General features: G+C 36.1%; 1 pseudogene; it reads left to right on the top strand.

The window, feature by feature from the left end:
• Positions 1-2,693: 2,693 nt before the first annotated feature.
• Gm9701 lies at positions 2,694-3,194 on the top strand (annotated as a pseudogene).
• The last annotated feature ends 3,342 nt before the right edge of the window (positions 3,195-6,536 follow it).

The following is a 6,536-nucleotide window of genomic DNA, read 5'->3' as shown; positions in this document are numbered from 1 at the left end:
CTCTTGACTCTAGCTGCATATGTATCAAACGATGGCCTAGTCGGCCATCACTGGAAAGAATAGATTACCTCATTTAAATTTAGCCTATGAAATGCTATAGACCTCAAAACATTACAGGCAATTACCATTGCTCTTATTCATTGTATACAATGTTATACTAAGACTTAGTTACTGAAGATAACACACATTTGAATCATAGAATATAATGAAATTAGGCTGGTATAATCCTGGAGATTTCATTTCTTCTGACTAGCTTCCCTGGTGATTGAAAGTGCTAAGATACCAGATGATAAAAGTAGTCTTCAATCTTACCCTGCTGTGAATGCTATGAGCTACAGCGATGACTGGTCTACAGAGACACTCCCACTGGTACAATAGGAAAATGAATATCATTAAAGTAAATTATCACTTTCTGATCAAATTTAAGTCCTACTTCACAAGATGAAGCATATACCTTGCACTATTATCAGCACAAGAACATATAGCAGAATGGGACATAGGCCCTTGTGGAGAACTGAGAACAACTGTGCTACTAAATGGACATGGTATTAAACCAACCCATTGATCAATGCATCTCTCTATCTTCATCTGAGAAGCTGATACTTGCAGTATATAATGATTTACTGACACTCATCATTGGCTAAGACACAGAGTAAGGGATCCCAGAATGCTCAGCCCTAAAGGGAACAATTATATCACCCCTTCCCCTAAGGCTCAAGTACCATTGCAGAAGAGGGGGCACAAACAGTGTATGACTAACAGGCTGTGGATTACTACAAGAAAAATGTCTAGACATAGCAGGGCAGCTTCACACATAGAAATAATAACAATCACAACAGAATAATAACAATAATAACAGAAACCATACATAAAACACTGCAAGCCCAGTATGTAGAGGGAACTTGGATATGAAGTCCCACCCCCAGTTGAGAAGGTAGTAGCAACTTTATCTCTACAAAAAGAAGAGTCAGTTTTCTCTAAGAGTATAGCCCATAAGATGCTGACCAAACTTCAGTGAAAAGCCACACATCCAAGAATATTTTGGCAGAACAAAATGGCCATGATTTGTGAGAGAAAGAAAGCAATAACAAAAAGAACTCAAAGTTTGGCAGGAAGGGGAAAAGGGTAATCTAGGAAGAGTTGGAAAGGGGAGGTAAATATAATCGAAACACATTCATGAAATTTTCAAAGAACTAATAACATATATTATAAATACCTGTTATGACAGCTACAAGAAATGCCAAAATGATCTTTGTTTAGATAGCTAAAAATGCTACAAAGGGAGATTATAATCTGACTATTTGAAAGTTGATGTGACTCTTGATTCTATGTATGTGAACATTTGTGTGTGTCCATGCAAATGTGCATGTGCACGTGCAGAAGTCAAAGCATAAACAAAGTCTGTCTCTTTCCTAACCTCCACTTAACCTATGTTTTATCAATCAGTCATTGGCTTTTGCTTACCTTGGATGGAGATTTGTGTGCATCAGAGAATGTATAGATTGATGAGTTAATTCAGGTAGAACTCAATCATTAAGCTTTGTTCAATTCCTACATTTTGAAATGTTTCAAAAACATTTAAAGAGACGCTAAACTCACTAAGTGCCAGCACACTTCACAGTGCACAAAATCTATCCACCATATGATGATATATGGCATATGTAGAAGTGCTCTTTATGGGGGAAACGTTATGTAAAATTGCTTGAGTTTATGGCATTACTTTGATACTTATCCAAGCGGGTGCATTTTTGTCAAATCAAAACAATAAAGGACCTAATACAAAAAATAGAGTACTCATCGTGTTTATTTCCAATCCATAAAATGAACTGCATCTATTTTCATTTTCTTTTTCAAACAAAATTGGGCTTTTAAAATAAGTTCAGTAATATTAATATTCTCTCTATGGAGTAAGTAGGTAATTTAACCAAATTCCCACTTAGTACTTTGAAAGTTCATTTAGCACATTGTTCAAACTAAATGATGACAGAATTTTATCTTGAAAACAAAGTAAGGTGATTTTAAGGGATAATTAAACGACCACAAATCTCAGTGGTATCTAGGTTGTGATAATTATGCCCTATACAAATGTTTTTCCATTGACATCTGGAGCATTAGAGTTCCCTTTGGAAACAGTTTATGCTACTACAAAGAAAACCTCCTTATTTTATTTCCTTAGTAATCTGACAGATGCAATGTATTAGCAGAGATTGAGAGTATTTTTATTTTATGACACCAGCTAAAAAACTGCATTCCCAGTCATCTTACTGTAATTCTATGTCCGACTGGCTCCCTCTAGTGATGAGAGTCATGTTTTACTGAGACACTTGGCTCCTTCTGGGATTGTGCATACAACCTAAATCTTTTGGAATCACACCACAAAAGTACATCTAAGATACATTTCATTATATAGAGCAAAAATTCTTACAGCAGTCCTGGTCATCTTTAATGGTCTCTCTTAGTTTAATATTTTAATTATTTTACAATAGTTTAATATTTAAGTACTCTTTTAAAACATGGCAGTATATGCAGTGACTGGCACTCTGATGATATTCAGCATCCCCTTTCCCTTTGGGCAAACCAAGCACAAATAAATGAATCAACTCTCTTATGATTAACAGAAGGAAAAAAAACCAAGCTCTTTCAAAGAATCTAGTTAAGAAGTCCATGACTTACTAGAAATGTGTGTACTCTTTCTCTTGGGCCCATGGCGCCGGCAAGATGGGCAAGTGTCATGGTCTCCGAACTGCCCGGAAGCTCCGCAGTCACCGACAGGACCAGAAATGGCATGACAAACAGTACAAGAAAGCCCACTTGGGCACAGCCCTGAAGGCCAATCCGTTTCGGGGTGCCTCTCATGCAAAGGGAATTGTGCTGGAAAAAGTAGGGGTTGAGGCCAAATAGCCAAATTCTGCCATCAGGAAGTGTGTCAGGGTGCAATTCATTAAGAACGGCAAGAAGCACAGCGTTCGTGCCCAATGATGGCTGCCTGAACTTCATTGAGGAAAATGATGAAGTTCCGGTTGCTGGATTTGGTCGAAAAGGTCATGCTGTAGGTGATATTCCTGGAGTCTGCTTTAAGGTGGTTAAAGTAGCCAATGTTTCTCTGTTGGCTCTATACAAAGGCAAGAAAGAAAGGCCAAGATCATAAAATTTGACAATGGAAACACAGTAATAAATTTTCATATTCTGAAAAATAAATTAAAAAAAGAAATGTGTGTAATTTTAAGTGTAAATCTCTACATACGAATATAGATGTCATTTCAATTACACACCTAATGATTTGCTTCTAAATCATTGAGTTTGAGATTTAAATGTGTTCGGCAATCAGAGTATCCGTGGCCACATTCCCGAAGCATCTGAGCTTCAGGTGCAGAGGAACAGCTGGTACCCGGTTCTGTAAAGGCTTGGTCAGCAAATTTAAGATCTTACGGATCATACCAATGTCTGTGGCCCTCACGTTGCACTTATAGCCTGAAACCAGAGGCAATTCTTACATGGATTAAGAGTCATATTTTACTCAAATGAGGAGACGGGAAAGTGCATGTTCATAGGAAAACTCAGCAAGTGCCAATTTGTATAAAATTGGATTTAATTGCAAATAGGAGCAACTGTATCATATAAATTGACTTAAATACCATGTATAAAACTTCTCAACCAAACCTATTACAATACAGTTCTTTTCAGAGGGACGAGAACTTTTACCTAGATGCAGAACACTCTGAGCCACAGCAGAACATAGTCACAATGTGGGGAGAACATGGCTGTTACGATACGTATGTTCTATGGCCAGAGTAAAATTAGTCCAGAAGTTCGAAAATATCTTGAAAATATTCAAATACTGATCACATGACTCTAAAGCACCGTGAGAGGTCACAAGGGAAATCAGAGAGGTTTGCTGATGAAAAACTCATTAAATGACAGTTACATGAGTTATCTGGTTAAAATACATTAAGGCACTGAATGATGTTCACTTTTTTATTTCTAAGTTACATTTCTGTAAAGTTGACTTGGAAAATGATGGAGAAAAAGACATTTGGGGGCAGGAGAGAGTGGACCAGCAAGAAAATAGAAGAGAAGAAAAGGAGAGGAGGGCAAAGGCCACCAGCCAGTGCAAGCTTTGTGTTAAAGTTAAAGAAACCCACACCTTGTGGTATAGTGTTTTAAAATTCACGAAATATGATGATGGAGAAAATCAATTAGCTGCTGCTACTGTGGAAAGACTTCAAGTTGACATTTAAAGGAGAGTGGTGTATTTATAATAGAAATATTTTGTATTCTATACTTCGTTATATTTTTCTAGTTTGTAAATGGAACACATTTAGAAACAAAAGTAGAAAATTCATATTCACTTAATAAACATGTAATTCTGATATTTAAAATAAGACAAGATGGCTAACATCACCTATAATTTTTTTTAAACTGCCAAGAAAAACCACGCTGACTTTTGTCTATAGTTTTTATGTTCACATTGGCAAAAATGAAAAAGGTGAATGTGTTCTGCTTGTGAGTCTGATACTGACTGTAGAAATTAAGGAGTTATAGTTTTATAGAAGGGACAATGACCATATTTATTGAAGGCACTTAAGTACTTATATTTTGACTCAGAAGCATCATTTTTAAGGATTTGCCTTAAAGATATTCCCTCCAGCAACTTTGTGCACTCACAGACACAGTGTACAGATAAGTATGTATGAAGCTACTCATTGTACTACCACTGAAACACATGAGAAGGATACAACTACCATACAGAGGTACAAATTGGACAAACTGGAGTGTACATGGCATAGTCTACAACCATAAAAAATGAAGAGATTTCCATTGAACTAATTCTTGATGATTTCCAGAAATATTCTGAAGCAGAGTTGGAAGACAGACATGGCCAATGCCTTTGTGTAGGACAGAGTGAGAGTAGAGTGTACATGTGTTTGTGCTTTTGGTAAAAGGAACATCAAATCAGGAAACTAATGTGACTGGTTCCCTACAGGATATTAGTGAGAAAGTATACAAAGGACCAGAGGAAGCAAGGAGACAAAGGGATTAGGTTGTGATACTCTGGAAATAATTTTATCCATGTTTTTAATATTTAGAATAATATTTCACAAATTTAATACTTAAAAATGAGAATAAGAGAGAAAATCGAAGTGGAACCACAAGAGAATTAGTAAATCTAACTGTATTTCACAGGAATAACAAACACCCTGAACCTAATTAACAACTAACCTGGAGGAGTAACCTAATCAACAATTGGAAGCTGTAAATTGCACAGTTTCAAAACAAGGATAAAAAATAAAACACAAACAATATTGACTTCTAATTTCTGAGTTTGTCTTTCACAGTGGGCAATTTAATACTTCTGAAATTGCTTGATACATATTCTGAGGCACTGTATTAAAATCAACACTTCTCACTGCAGAGTAAGAGAGAGTAAATCTGTGGAGCTCCAGAATTTAGTTATCTTATGTCCCCAAGGCTAGAAGCTTCCATTGTTGCAAACGTGGTACTTTTACATGTTGCATTTGAAAGTATTCATATGTCCATGCTTTAAGCCAGGCAATTCTAACAGGGAAGGTATAACTATAAATGAATTAAATACATAAAAGTTGGTGTTGGTGGCACATGCCTTTAATCCCAGCACTCAGGAGGCAGAGGCAGGTGGATTTCTGAGTTCGAGGCCAGCCAGTTCTACAAAGTGAGTTCCAGGACAGCCAGGGCTACACAGAGAAACCCTGTCTCAAAAAAAAAAAAAAAAAAAAAAAAAAAAAAAAAAAGGAAAAGAATGGTAAATGATCAAGTAACCTAAAAATTCTATATATCTGTGGACCATTGTCAAGAAAGACAGCAACAAATATGATTGAAGAAATCTTTGGAAGCCCTTTGGTTTATTTTTAAGAATGATATGGTCATTGTTGTATTTATGCCATATAAACATTATATAAATCTAATTTATTTTTTATTAGCATCAAACCATTCCAATAATGTGCCAGATAAAATAGTTATGTTTAATTTGAGTCCCTGTTTAATTGGAGGAGAAAGAGAGACTATTGCTTATTACTTCTTTGCTTTACTAAGGACAAGACATTTAATCATTTAAAATGAATTTTGAATAATTCTAATCAGTCCTAGTTTAACGGAGTGCAAACCATGAGAGACAGTCTTATGTGAAGTAGGCACAGGGAAGGCTTACTGGAAAATGATATGTAGTCTAATCCAGATTAGGAGTTGAACACTGATCTAAATATAAGAGGCTTGTGTACTGAAAACAGTCAGAATGGAGGGTTGGACATAGACAGCTAGCAAGGTTGGCATGCTGTTTCTGCAATACATGATAGCAGCTACTTTTTACTTATATAAATAAAACTTTTTCAATGGGTTTGCAATTGGTCCTCAGAGCTCTCAGTTTGTGCATTCTTGCCCTCACCTTTCCTGTCTTCTCACTATAAAGTGCATTACTGCCCTTTAATAGTGCTAATCTCTCTAATAACTTCCAATACTTCATCTTCAACTTAAAATGCACTCATATTCCCAAATTGCCCTTT

Source organism: Mus musculus, chromosome 3 (genome assembly GCF_000001635.26).
Source record: "Mus musculus strain C57BL/6J chromosome 3, GRCm38.p6 C57BL/6J".
Taxonomy (NCBI): Eukaryota; Metazoa; Chordata; class Mammalia; order Rodentia; family Muridae; genus Mus; species Mus musculus.
This window is presented reverse-complemented; position numbering and strand designations above follow the sequence as displayed.